General features: G+C 33.0%; 1 protein-coding gene across 5 annotated transcripts in view; it reads right to left on the bottom strand.

Moving 5' to 3' along the window:
• EPHA5 (EPH receptor A5) overlaps positions 1–15930 on the bottom strand; it is a 363799-nt gene that overhangs the window by 245102 nt on the left and 102767 nt on the right. The gene's annotated exons all lie outside the window — the stretch shown is intronic.

Here is a 15930-nt window from a genome sequence, read left to right as displayed (position 1 = left end):
TTCTGTTCTCTCAATAAATCCTGCTTTCACACACACACACACACACACACACACACACACACACACACACACCCCACACAGAAGATTTGACTATGTTTTTCTTCAATATTTTATACATTTTTTGAATTTGCTAAACTTACAAGTGTAGATCAATATCTGATTCAATGGAAAAAATAAAGTATTACTAGAATTAAGCATTAGTTTTTGTATTTCCATTGATCCACATATACACTTACAGAAACATTAGCAATATAAGGAAACAGTATTACTTATGAGCTGTCTCTGTTTCTCAATATTGGTACTTCTAATATACAGAGTTCTCTATTGAACCACTTCAAAATACATTCACAGTTAATGTATGACTTTTTGCACACTCGCATCCAGAAACAAATCCTATAGTAGTCTATAATTTTCCCTTTCTTATTACACAGAATCTATTATCAGATGTTATACAGCGAATTAAAAATAATGCATGGAGGCCTGGTAGAGTATATAGATATTTTGCAGAGAGCCATTTAACAGTATTCAAAACCAACTGCAATGTAACGATACATCAAAAGGTTTCTTAAAAATCTACTCCAAGAAACTAAAACTATTCCTAAATCACCTTTCCAAAATCAACTTTTTCAGGAAATGAGCTTCAGTGTCAATGGTGACCCATTTGCTAAATAGATTAGGGTTAATAGAACTATCACAGGCTAAATTTTACATCATTATGCAATCTTGTAAGAAGAGTATTTTAATTTCAGTGCCTAATATATTCGACTCGATTTTACTTCACTAACTCTCATTTTAAGGCTTCACAAAGTATTTAATTTTGAGACTTCTACTCTCATATAAGAAAGAGACTCACTAACTTGTAATTAGGAAAGTTATAGCAATGTTTTCCAGAAAACTTTATTAAGAGAGTTCTAATAAAACCTTAAGTAATTTTTACTATGCTTATACTTCAATTTATTTTACTTCACTATTGCTTGGTCAATCTGTATTTCCAATATACTTCAAATAATATTATGCTTTTGACCAATTTAGAAAACATGCATGCATATGTGTAAGGAAAAAGAGATAGAACAGATAGCAAAAAACAAAACAAAACAAAAAACCCACAGGATAATCTGTAAAGTTAGGAACATCCTAAACTCTAGCTTGTGTGTGTGTGTGTGTGTGTGTGTGTGTGTGTGTGTGTGTGTGTGTGTGTGTGCGTGCATGTTTGTATAGAGAGAGAAGGGCAGTGAAAATACAGCAAAAAAATTCTATAATAACTGAATTATATTGGAAATGAAAATTTAGCAGAATGTAAGTAAAATATTAACTTAATTTTTAAAATTAGAAGTCTATAGTTTCAAATACGTTATAAACACTTTATTTGCTGTTACTTTGGATACATATCTAGGAGACTATGTCTATATTATTTCTTTCTCTCTAATAATATTTTCCTCAAAGTTGGTATGTTAGAAATGCTGTGATGTTTCATTTAACCAGTTCTTGGGTTATAACCTTGAATTCTCCAAGTTCTTTAAATATTCTTTCAAACTTGTCTTTCATAATTCCACTATCCTTGGCATTACAAAGAGACCTCTGTGAGGGCCCTACTTTTACTGCATGAAAATATGGTAATTAAGAGCTTTCTGCCTGTATTTTCTCATGACTGTGTAAACGTGGAAAACAATGGGGACTCCTCTTTCTGTTTAGCAATTCCATTCATGCAACAGAGATGTTCAGTGTACATGTCACAATATAATAACAGTTTAAATGGATTAAATTGCAATGTGTATTAAACACGCAATTCTCTCTGGCAGATGTATATAGATATTTTGTAGGGTACCACTTAACACTCTTCATATCCAGTTGCAAATCCCAAAGTGACACCTCCCAAGGTTCCTTAAAAATCCACTCCAAGAAACGACGACTCTTTTGAAACACCTCCTCATAACAAACTTTTTCAGGAAATAAGCTACAGTGTCAATGGTGAATGATTTGCTAAATCAATTTCACGCCCTTTCTTCAATTTCACCCACCCACCTTCTTTCATTCTTTTGTTCTTTATTTTTTGATGAAAATCCAGAGAGGCAGCAAAGTGCTAGTCCAATTTAATTCACAGTAGAGGCACTGAGTGTATGGCCTCTAAAGCTCTAAGGTGGCTAGAAACGTCTTCTGGTTAGCAATACCTGTTCCTGTCAGTGGCAAGGCTTGTCCATATTGCACCACTCCTGTGTTTAACAAACGTGAAACAAAATTGACAGTGGGTGAATTACACTTTTTTTTTTAAACCAAAACTGTAACATTACTATAAAAACCATGTAAAATATATAATGGTTGTTTTGGAAAGTGGATTTGTTTTGCATTTCTCTTTTTATAGTAATTCTTTTATTTTTTTTTGTAATGTAGGTTTATTTTTTGAGTGAAATGTTAGAAATATAGGTATTTATGCACTGTCAGCCTTTTATAAGTCTCACATACCTAATGGAAAAGAACCACATACTGTTTGCATACATCCACATATAAACACTCCACACTTTTATTTATGCATTCATCAAATTCTAGAAATTAACAGAAATTTGAAAATATTTCTGAAGAGTTGCAAAAGAAAAAAGATTGAAAAAAAGACAAGCTTGCCTTTCACAGGTCATTATAAGATAAATTTCTTTTTGTTCTTGAAAACTTTTGCTTCTTAAAGTTTTTTATGATATGAGACGTAAATGGATAAGCTTAGTACGTGATTTATCACCAGAAATAAATTTTTTTGTAATCCCCTCTCTTCCATCACTCAACAAGATTTTTATCAGGGGACTAATGTTCTGCCAAATTTCAATACTTGGTCTTGAAAAGACCATAATATGTAAAACCAACACTTCCAAAAATAGGAAAAACATATTTTAAACGGATAGCATATTGCCATAAGTAAGTTCATATCAATATCATCAGAATTTTAGATCTCTAAGTGTTCTACTATTTAAAAAATAGGTAAACAGCTTAAGAAACGGGATATGACAAGCAGTAAAAAATAATTGTTCAAGTACAAATTGGTAATAGCCAAACTCTGTCAGTGTATGACATTTTGTTATTGACAATTGAATGGAATAAAAATGCAACATTCTTTAAAATGGTTTATGCAGAATTCAATGCATAACATCTGAATACGTATGTCTAAAAGCATATTTGTAAGGAGCACTAAATGTAGAATGTGGCTGCAACTATTAACCAAAGTATTTGAGTAGTATGTTTCACTCACTTATAGTGAAACTCAAAATATGGATCAATGGCTCTTTCTACTGTGGGGCAGATGGGAAACTCTTTTATAATTTATGTTCTACTTTAATTGACATAATCCTACACTTTCAAACTCATCTTTATTCTGATCCTTCTATTTTAAATTCTGCTTACTAATAAATTAATTCTATTCTTTTAACTTTTTTCCATAAGTATAATGAATTATTGGTTGGTTTTCATATTCAATTTTGGTTCAGAAGCAATGAAGATATAGTCAGCTTCATGGATAAGTGACATTGGAAAGTATTTCAATTTTTACTGAAGAACATGTTATGCTTCTTCATTAAAAGGCCCTCTCTTTTGTCATGGGTAAAAATGTGTAGCTTGACTACACATCATTTTATCCATTTTATAGGAAATGTGTCTGCACCTCAGATGGCAAGTGTCTGCTTCAAACAACTTTCAATTTTAGAGGTAGGTAGCTCATTGAGGAAGTAAAACATAGCCTTTACAATGTGATGCCAATAATAGTAGTTGAAGGAGAACTGAAAAATTAGAATTAAACATACAGGGTTTTTTTTGATACCTAACACAATTCTATCTCCCAAAATAATGCTGCCTTTGTTTTAATTATGCCTAATCACTGAAAACTCTGTTCTGTGATATCAAAGATTAGATATACTCACAATTTGTCTTAAGATATCAAATAATTGTATATTTAAACCACAATTCTATTTTACACATCAACTATAAACAAATGTGCAACAGAAAGCAACATTTTTTATTAATGATTAATACTAAATCTATTCATCTTTTTAAAATATGTAACCATCATTCTCCAATATTGTGTATAATTTTACCTTAATGATTAGAATAAAAAAGTTGCCAAGTAACTATTATTCATTTTAGAAAACACAGGAGATATTCTTATGGAAATCAGAATAAGCTAACAATTCCTGATCAAAACCCCAAAATCTCATGCTATAAGAGGTAAGATAGACAAGTGGGACCTCATCAAACTAAAAAGTTTCTGCAAAGCAAAAGAAAACACCAAGGTAGACAGCCCACAGAATGGGGAAAAAAATTGTGCCAACTACATATCTGACAAAGGCCTAACACCCAGGATCTACAAGAAACACAAATGTGCTGGAAGGAAAAAAATAAATAGCCCACTTAAAAAGTGGACAAAAGACATGAATAGACACTTCTCAAAAGAAGACATATGAGCAGCATATAGACACATGAAAAAATGTTCTACCTCACTAATCATCAGAGAAATGCAAATCAAAACCACTCTGAGATATCACCTAACGCCAGGAAGAATGGACATCATTAATAAAGCAAACAACAGATGCTGGCAAGGATGTAGAGAAAAGGGAACATTTTCACACTGTTGGTGAGAATGCAAACTACCTCTACCATAGTTCTACCTCTATGGTAAAGAGTATGGCAATTCTTAAAAGAACTAGAAATTGACCTACCATACAACCTAGCAATTCCCCTTTTGAGGATATACCCAGAGGAACTTAAATCACTCTACAAAAAAGGTACCTGCACACACATATTTATTGCAGCACTAATTACAACAGCAAACAGAACCAATTGTGCTGCTTATTGAAATTGGACTGGATAAAAAAGAATGATAAATACACACCTGAACTATCATGTAGCCATAAAGAAGAAGAAAATTATGAACGTTGCAGCAACTTGGATGGATTTAGAGTCTATCATACTCAGCGATTTATCACAGAAACAAAGGACTGAGTACCACATGTTCTCACTCATAAGTGGACCCTGAACATTTATCATAATACTTTAAGAAAGTGATTGACCTTAGTCAGAAACTGCCAGGGGAGGGAGGGAGGAGCACTTAACATTAATAAGTATTCCTGATCTCAAACCAGGCAAACTGGGGAGGCCCACACTTTACCTGTATGATGACCACTTGTATAACTAATCCTAAATTTTTATTATATATAAAAATATATAAATAAATAAATTACAAATGAAAAAAATACAACACTATCATTCAGTTTTCAGAGTCATTTCTTTTAGAAAAGTACTTATTCTGAAAGGCAGAAATGTTATATCAACAGGAATAATCTCTTAAATAATACATTTACATTTTTAAAAACCATCTTTGATTAAGTGATCTAATGAAAACAGTTTCTTATAAATAATAAAATAAAATGAATTCACCTTCAATATTTTTCAACTATACCATTATTGTATTATTTTTTAGGGTACTAGAAGTGTTTTTCTAGTGATTTTTAGTTTTAATCTCTTGTTTAATCATTAAGAATCAGTATATATATTTTAATAATAAATGTAATAAATGTGACCAATATTTTTCATTACAATAGATTTTTTTAAATAGTTTAGCTTAATTTTTTAAAGCATAATAAGGTAGAAATGTTTAAGTATTTGAAAGTTGACATTCAACTCATTAATATTGCTTCAGAGAATAATGTACTTATTTATGAAAATATTTAGTTCTATGTTACAATCACCTACTTTGAAGACTAAAACTACCACAGCATTAGCACAATATTAAAGGATATAAAATTTTTAAGAAATTGGTTAAGTTTACTGTGCTCAAGTCAACACGTTTAACTCCAAATGAAATATTTACAAAGCCAAGTGCAGTAAATATTGTTCTGTAAAGGTGAAGTCGTATTCTACCAATTTAAATGGCTGTTTTTTGTCCTATATTAATTAGTCCAATTGTTTTCCTTTTAATAGGGTGACTTAAATTTGAGGGGAAAAAATGAGCCATTGTGAGGTAGTAAGTACAACAGAGCATAATAAAAAAGAAAAATCAGCATGATAATAGAAGATACAGATACTTCCTCTCTCCCCAAGTTATTAAGATAACCTTTTATTTGAGGTTTTAAATTCATTTCTTTAGAGAATACAAGTATTTCTGAGCCAACTTAATTGGGACCAGATAAATTAAAAGCCATTAAAACATAGTGATTTTGCTGATTAAATATACACACTAGTCTCTTTATTGAAAACATGCATGAAACATGAGAATAGTTCACATATGAAAGAATAAATCAAATGTGCCCATAAATCATTTACTTGTTATAGAAACCTACAAGTAATTTTTAAAAAGTTTTATATATAATATAGATAGGTTTGCCATTTCCCCTCAAAATGAAGTGTTTAACAGTTAAATGTCCAGTGCCTGGAACAATGATTCGCAGTCCTGGGTGTAGCATACTTCCTCTTCCACTTATGGAGATAAAAGTCGCCTAAGGTTTAATCTAACATTCAGCAAAAGTTCAAAATCTCCTTGCTATAAAACATGCCCTCTCTAACAAACCAAAATATTTGTAGACCAAGATTTCCAAGTTAGCAGCAAAAACATTTACTGAATGAGAGAGAGAGACAGATAGCCATATAGTATGTGGGAAAGTCCATCAGATACATTATAGATTTAAAAAAAAAAAAAAAAAACTGGACCACTGGACAACCGAGTAGCTTAAATGATCTATGAGTTTACAGAATTTGTTTTCCACTCTAGCAATATACTTCATTCTCTAACAGAAGATGATTGGACCGAATTCCCAAGTATACTTTTAATTTTAGACTACATTAGGGTTAGTGCCTTAGGCAATTCATAAAGTATTAAAATTCAGAAAGCTTTAAAAACAGATATTATCCGATTATTTTCTTCAACTTCAGTGTAGCATTAATGAAGTCAAGAAGTTGTCCTGAGTTAAGAGGTAATATTGCTTTCTGAATCTAGTCATAGATTTTTAGTTGTGGCTATATTTGGTTACATTTCTCTAGTGTGATGGTCTTGTGCTAGTTTGGACCACGTCCTCCACATTGCCCTCGTATGCATACACATGTGAACATTCTTGTGAGCCCATCTTTCTGACACTTGAAAAACACTTAATACCTTAGTTTTCATTTCCAGAATGGACTTTCTCAACCATCTAGGTTTTGTTACCCTGGGATGAATAGGTGACGGTTATAAGATGAAGATCAACTGAAAAAAAGAAATCATATTCTCAGTGGAAGACATAGGTAATTATGAGTATTCTATAATATGCTTTCTTTGAAAAAAATTAATAGTATTCCTAGGCAGGATTCCATTGTGTTTGTATGATTGATTGGTTGATTTTTGAGTCAGAATCTCACTCTGTCACCCATGCTGGAGTGCAGTGACATGCCCATGGCCTCTGTAGCCTTAATCTGCTGAGCTCAGGTGATCCTTCCACCTTCCAAGCAGCTGGAATCACAGGCGCGCACCACCACACCTATCTAATTTTTGATTTATTGCAGAGATGAGCTGATCTCTAAACGCTGGGATAAGGCAATTCTCTCGCCTCTGCCTCCCAAGTGCTGGGATTACAGACGTGAGATACCGTGCCTGGCTGTCTTTGTATGTTTTAAATCATTACCATGATGATGACTTTCTATCTGAGATGATACAACAGTTTCTCCAGATAAAACCAATAAAAATCTTAATATAGACCTAATTTATTATATATTGATAATAATTTTAAATTTGAAATACACTTAGAAGGTGATGGAGATGAAACAAACAAGTGGTGACAGATTGTCACGGTTTCTGGAAAGACCGGGCATGATATAATCAGGAGAGACAAGGAAGAGCATAGCCATCATTGGTTTTGTCCTCTGCCCTTCTCCTCCTCTGCCTCCTCTTTTTCTTTCCCTACTTTCTCTTCCTCCCCCTCCTCTGCCTCCTTCTCCTTTCATGCCTCTTCCTCTTATTTCTTTTCCTATTCTTCCTCCTCCTCTTTCTCCTTTTCACCCTCTTCATTCACCTCCCTCAACTGTTTTCTTCTCTTTTTCCAATTCCTCCTAATTTGGAAAAGTTATCTCTTAAAACGTCTCTTCATGTGAGAAAGTGACGAGGAAAGAGCAGAGTGAAATGGAAAGATTTATGGAAATAACGGAATGGAAAAATGTGAGCAGGAAGACTTTAACAAATCTAACTTAAATAAGTAAAGCTTAATAATTAAAATGCTCAATAGGGCTCACATACAAAACATGTGACCCATTTACTAGTAAAATGCATAATATAGCACATTTCAAGAAAATATTTCAAAAATTATATCCTCTAAAAAGTTCTAAATCAATAAGTACTAAAATCGATTGAATGGAGTATCATATATTTAAAAGAGGATAATTATGATATTATTTTTGAAAAAGTACAGAAAAATGCATGAGAGGGTGAGTGAAACTGTCCATACATCTATTCTTTCAACATTTTGTTATTGAACACCAGGCTTAAATAGGACTAAGAAGTGATTAAGATCGAGGGATTTAAAGAAGTTTGATTCCCAAACAGTATCACTTTTTATCCATGTTTTCCAATATTTTTTTGTTTAGTTTGTTACTATGGCACTCACAGAACTTATTTTTAACTTAAGTTGAATTCTGAGGTCTTAGGTAAATTTTACTTTTCAATAAAAATGTCTATTTTGTTCCCGAGGTGATTGTTTTTGTGGGGTATTTACTTACATTTTTCCTTCGTTTTGTTTTTATTTTTCTATGTAGTCAAAATTCTGGTTTTCACAGTAGCATAACAGCATTTCAATATTTGAGTCCAGAGTCAAATAACATTTAAACTATAATTTCTATATTGTAAAATCAACAAATTAGAACAAGCCTTCCAAAACCATGTTACATATTTCATACTGAAAATGTAACTCTTCAAAATGATTACTATAATTTCCACTTTTTATATCAATATCTAGTCTAACTCTTCTAAAGTAATATTTAAGTTTAAAAACTACTATAATTGAAGCAAATGTTAATATGAGAGGTTTATGATATTATGTTTCCTTTATTATTTTTTAGTCCTATAGCTGAAAATATTTTCAGAAACAACATGTGATCTCAGTGAATATTTTGTTGAATTCCATATAGTAATATAAATATTTATGAAAATTGAATCATCTTCTCATGAGTCAAATATTATTTTCTATAGAGTTCTGAGGAAACTAAGTTCTTAGGAAGAAAATAATTTAATTATGTAATAAAGGTGAAGCTTTGCTATGTATCTTGTAGTATATTTTGTGTTATTTTTACTGACTGGAACCCTTTTTAAAAAACAGGTGATGAATGTCTCATGTTTATCGCTAAACTTCATCCCAAAATAGCAATGCTGCTTCCAAGTCTCAAACCACAAGTACAAAAAAATTTGCTTATTTCTTCAAACGTTTTCTTTCTCCCCCTAAAAATCTATTCTGCAATTAGTTTCCAAATATACATACTAATTATAAGAATTGTGTTATTTATGACAATATCATCATACTTATTTGAGTTATTTTATCATCAGAATATATCACTTAACCTCTACTGCAAGCATTCTACATTTGATCATATGGCCTGGAAACAGAATCGAGGCTCGATATTTAAACTTAAGGACCAATCATTTCTAGAAGCTTCCAAGCATGAATCATTTCAGTAATATATGAAATAAATGAAAAGAGTTTAGATATTTGATGCAAAAGACATGCTTATCAATTTCTGACCCTTTTAATAGCATATTGAGCATCATGCTAACTGAAGATACTGTACAAAAAATCGTGCTTATAAACCTATTATTACTCTGTCGATAGTTTCAGGTTATTTATAGAGAATACAATGTGTGTTTGTGTGTTTCTGTGTGTGTTTATGTGTGTGTATGTGTATGTGTGTGTAGGGAACTAGAAATCTTTTTTAAAGTAAAATTAAGAAATGTGGTCCTTTACTCTCATTTATTACTTGTGTAATCATAATTATTACAATTCTGAAGGGTACATTTGAGTATTTTTGAAAAGGCTTGAAAATGCCCGGTTACATATATTCATACTCTCAATAAAGCTATATATTGGTTGGATGTGGTGGCTCAGCCTGTAATCCTAGCACTGTGGGAGGCCCAGGTGAGAGGATTGCCAGAGCCTGGTGGTTTGAGAACAGCCTAGGCAACTTGATGAGACCTCGTCTCTACAATAAATCATAAAAACTTGCCAGGTATGGTGGTGTACATCTGTAGTTCCAGTTACTTGGGAGACTGAGGTGGAAGAATCACCTGAGCCCAACAGGTCAAGACTGCAGTGGCCGTGAGCATGCCACTGCAGTCCAGCCTGGGTGACAAAGTGAGACTCTGACTCAAAAAAAAAAGTTATATATTAAGAAAATAATTATTAATGCAGTCAAAAATTTAAGTAAATGGAGATGTATTGAGATGTCCTTCCATAAAGAAAAGAAAGTATCTTAAATGTCTAATAATGGAAAATTGTTAAATAAGTTGCTAGACTGTACATACAGTAGAATATTAGTCATTTGAAATTATTTTTTCAGAGACTATGGAATACCATAGCAGAATTGCTCCACTGATACTGAGTGTTTTGTAAAAATTCCACCACAAATTGACTTTTCCTATAAAACTCCTGCTCCTTCAAATGGGCTTTTTGGCATTTCACCTTCAGTTCCAGGATCAGAGTCAGCGAAACTCTTCAAATTCCTGACTTTACTGGATTGTGTTGCCTTTCCAGAGACAAGGTGGAGAGGCTGGTACAAGGATGCAATTTAGATAAACAGTATCCCACAAATAAGTAAGCTTTAAATTGGGCAAAGGAATACTGTTTAGTCATAGATAAGAATAAATCTAGGAAAACAATATAGAACTGAGAAATCTTAGGAGAGCGCGATCAACATAAAGAAGAGACAAACTGGACTGAGTGAGTAGATCAGAGAAAAAGTTCAAAATGAATTATTGCCCACTGAAACTTGACAGACCACATTTTACAGCATCTCTACTGCTCACCACCTTGGATGGTCAGCTACCAAATATGTGGACTCTGCAAAAGCTCAGTAGCTCTCTGTGTACCTTCTCTTGATATCCAAACCACATTCCTCAGCAACTATATGATACAGAAATACTCTCTTCTCTCTGACTACTACTTGTCTAATGCAAAATGGAAATGTTACCTTACCTGAAAACTCCACTACCTAGTGAAACTGTCTATTCAGGTTTTGATGTTTCTCCTAACACTCTCTGCAAAAGGACAGACAAATTATTATAGTGTGCTTTTTTTTTCTGCACAGACATTTTTCCACTTAGGTTGTTGTTGTTTTTTAATCTCATGAAAAGATCAAATTTATAATTAGATTTAGTTCTAAATAATATTTTTCAAAAACTTATTCATAAACCTTACTGCAATCTCACCTCCATCAATCTAAGGTAGTGAGAACTCTGCCACAAATAACTGTAGAAAATTAATCAAGCTCATGACATTTGACAATTTAGGCCCAGACCTTTAATTTCAAGAAACATATCTTTTGCCCACTTTGTAGTGGGGTTGTTTGTTTTTTTTCTTTTCAGCACATTTGAGTTCCTTGTAGATCCAAGATATTAGGCCTTCGTCAGACATGAAGTTGGTAAATACTTTTTCCCAGTCTGTAGGCTGTCTCCCTGCTCTCTTGATGGTTTCTTTGGCTTTGCAGAAGCTTGTCAGTTTAATGAGGTCCCACTTGTCTATCTTATCTCTTATGTCCCATGCATTTCGGGTTTTATTCAGGAATTGGATGCCAGTTCCAATTTCCATAAGGGTGTGTCCTGCATTTTCTAAGGTTCTTATGGTTTAAGGTTTTACATTTAGGTCTCTGATCCATTTAGAGTTAATTTTTGTGTATGGGGATAGATAGGGATCTTGTTTGAGTCTTCTGCATGTGGTCAGCCAGTTTTCAGCAGCATTTACTGAATAGGTTCTCCTCTCCCCAGTGGTAGGTGGTGGGGGCTTTGTCGAAGATGAGTTGGTTGAGAAATTGTAGTTTTGCTTCTGGCATCTTAATTCTATTCTATTGGTCTATATGCCTGTTCCTGTACCAATATCAAGCTGTTTTGATTATTGTAGCTTTATAGTAAAGTTTGAAGTCTGGTAGTGTAATACCTCCTGCTTTGTTTTTTTTGCTGAAGATTGTTCTGGCTATGAACAGACACTTCTCAAAGGAAGACATCCAAGCGGCCAACAGATACATGGAGAAATGTTCAACCTCACTAATCATCAAGGAGATGCAAATCAAAACCACACTGAGAAACCACCTAACTCCAGTCAGAATGGCCATTATCAATAACTCAAAAAATAACAGTTGCTGGAGAGGTTGTGGTGAAAAGGGAACACTTCTACACTGTTGATGGGAGCGTAAACTAGTGCAACCTCTGTGGAAAACAGTGTGGCGATTCCTAAAAGCTCTAAATATCGACCTCCCATATGACCCAGAAATCCCCCTACTGGGAATATACCCTGAAGAACTCAAATCATTCTATAAAAAAGATACCTGCACAAATATGTTTATCGCACTTTGTTCACAATAGCAAGAACCTGGAACCAACCATGCTGTCCATCAAAAGAGGACTGGGATTTAAAAAATGTGGTACATATACATGATGGAATACTACGCAGTCATAAAAAAGAACAAAATCATGAATTTCTCAACAACCTAGATGGAACTAGAGTCTATAATACTGAGTGATCTCTCACAGATACAAAGATCTGAGTATCACATGTTCTCACTCATATAGTGGACCTTGAACATCTATCGTAATACTGTAAGAAAAGGATTGATAGTGGTGGGAAACTATGGAAGGGGAGGGGAAGGGAGGTGGGATTAACGGTAGTCAATATCTGTCTGGGGATAGGGAGACACCCCTTACCAACAAAGGTGCCTGAATGATGCATATTTGTATACCTAACCATTAACTGTATCTCACAATTTTAAAATAAAAAATATTGATTTAAAAAAAATTCAAGAAACATCCCCAGTGCAGAACTCTCCATCTATGTGGATAAATGTAAAGAATAATAATTAGACAAGAACAAAATATGTAAAATGTGAAATATGCAAATATCATTCACCTAAAGAGGCTTAGCATCTTTATAGTCATGTCTCTCAACTTTGATTCATCTAATGTATTGGATGCTTAGGAGACAAGCAATAAGTAAAATAATATGCTTTTCAAAATGTAGTAAAATATAGTATTTATAAACAAACTATCTGTTGAGCCTCAATAAGCTAGTATTTGAATATAGAAATATTATATTAATTCAGCATGGGCAGTTCCAAACATGGGATCATCCAAATAAGGCAAATTTGTCCTCCAGGTTAAATACCATCCCTAAAATATGCTAATATTTGAGGGCAAAATGTAAAAGTGAAGAACTAAAAGTTTCTGTTATGTATCACAAACTTTGCTGTATTTTCCCTATTTCTGACTATGAATTGTCACTTATTTTATAACTGTATTCACTTGGGAGTCTCTCACCCTAGACACATAAGAAAAGTTCGAAAAGTTCGGACAGGCGGGCATTTGGAGTATCACCGCTGGGAGTTCAGACTTTGACTTCATACCTGATGCAAATACTTGGTCCCTGGGCGCCTCGTTCCATGTCCATCAGTTTGAGTGGCATTTTCTCTCCACACAGAGAGAGATGAATTCTACACTCTATAAAAATGAGAAAACATACTCCATTGTTCTTGAACAGGTATAAAACTTTCTAACACTTGCAAATAGAATGTTTGCATGTGCATCTTACTTCCAACCAAAGACACATTGGTTAAGAATAATTTTTGAAGGTAAGGTGTTTGTTTATTATTATTGTAATCTCTGACCACCGAATTACATTAATTTGCTGTCACTATACATTTCATCTATTTACTTAAGAGTAAACTTTACATTAATTGAATAGATATTGCACTTCAAAAATTGCATAAAAATTCCTGTTTTAAAAAATATCAATTTTATTCTTATTTATTGACCTTAGTACATGCAAGGTTTATTGTTTAATTAATATATTTAGCTATGTTCATCCATGTGATAATTGGGCAGTTCACTTCAAAGACATTGATAAATTAGTGACAATTTAGCCATTTTATGAGATTAAAAAATCTTCTGTATCATGCATAATATAACAGAAGCATGTAGAGCAAGTTACTCTGCATGTACTGAGGTCATAAGTGACTGATGGGGCATTTACAGACTAACAAAGGAAAAACTATTCCAAGTCAGGTAATTTGCATAATTATAATTTAAACCTAGTTTACTTATTATTCCCTATTAAGCAAATTTTGGGTATGCACCATTATTCATACTTTAATTTGAAATAAACTAGATTACTTACTACTCTGGTTTAACTTTAGGAACACTAATACCTGAGTCTATGAAATGAATAACTTGGATTCTAAAATATTAGTAGATATCCATTTCAATTTCTGGGTATCCATTTAAAGAAAAATGGTCAAATAAAAAATATGTTAACAATAAAATTAACATGACTTTACAAATCCTATCACATTTATCTCACACCAGACTGGAATATTACCAATTAGACTAGAAGTATTCTCCAGGAATTCAAGAATCTTTTGTTCTTTTTTTCAATTTTATGTCACCAGAAATTATTAAATATGCAGTGAATTGGCTTCAATTAATGTTAAATGCATAATTAAGTACAAGTTAATCATAAATAATTTTAATGCACAAAAGTGGGTTACTTCTAGAAATATTTTGATCTATATATCAATATACCTATATCAATATCTAATCTCTTTCTCTTTAACTCTAATCTCCATACCCTACAAAAATGTGTAACTCAAGTTCTATCAATTTACTAAGTTACTCATATAACACCCTCCCTAATATAATTCCACCCCAACCCTGTGCCATTTTTGGGGGATACAAACACACCTAACATAACAGGCAGCTTTGCTGTTTTCAAACTTCTCAGAGTTTAACTCTCAGAAAAATGATGGCTTTGAATTTTCCCTCCTCCTTTCCTCTCATAAAAACGTCAGTAACATAAAACCAGAGTGGAAGAAAATAAGTCAGGAAAGGTACAGCTAAGTCAGAAACTCAACCTGGGCTGGCTACAATTGATCTTCAGGGATCCAGGGTGTGGTATGCCTGGACAGTACCACACACACACACACACACACACACACACACACACACACACACACACAGGTCAGACAACTCCCCCAACCCCACATGCTTTGAGTGGTCTGAGCCATTAATATGTGAATAGTGCACAATGTTCACAGTAATCAATGTACTGCAAACCTGTACAAAGACTTCTACTATGTAAAGAGTGTACATAAATTAAAGTTTTATGAAAAGACAGCTTTGAGGTTTTGAAATTAAAAGTGTGTATGTTGGTTGATTTTTGACAGAAAAGGTACATTAGAAAATATGTCTTTGAGTTTTCCTAGTAAATATATGGATAAAATTTAGTATAAAGACTTAGGTAATAATTTGGCAATAAGCTAAAGAGAACGTGGGAGAATTAGGTAAAGGTGCTCTTAATGCTGACTATAACTTCTCCTAGCATGTTTCCAGAACCTGTAATTATACATTCCTTGTATAGATAATTCCATATTGGTGTAAAATGCTAAAGCTTCATATTAAAAATGGTAAGATTACAATTTTTGAAATAATTTAACACAATCTAACACTTGATATTTAATTAGACTTTAAAATAGAAAAGGTAGCCTAATGTGGAAAACAATTATTTAGAGTTTCAAAATGTTAATCTAAGATAAAAATAGCTATGTAAAGCTTATTTTTATAGTCAACAGGAACAGTACTTTCCTTAGATTGTTGAAATGTTTTGTTTTTTTGGTTTTTTTTTGGAGTTGGAGTCTCATTCTGTTGCCCAGACTGGAGTGCAGTGGCCGCTCCCGGCCGCCGCAGCCTCG

Source organism: Carlito syrichta, unplaced genomic scaffold (genome assembly GCF_000164805.1).
Source record: "Carlito syrichta isolate Samal-C Ts95f unplaced genomic scaffold, Tarsius_syrichta-2.0.1 Scaffold304638, whole genome shotgun sequence".
NCBI classification, from domain to species: domain Eukaryota; kingdom Metazoa; phylum Chordata; class Mammalia; order Primates; family Tarsiidae; genus Carlito; species Carlito syrichta.
This window is presented reverse-complemented; position numbering and strand designations above follow the sequence as displayed.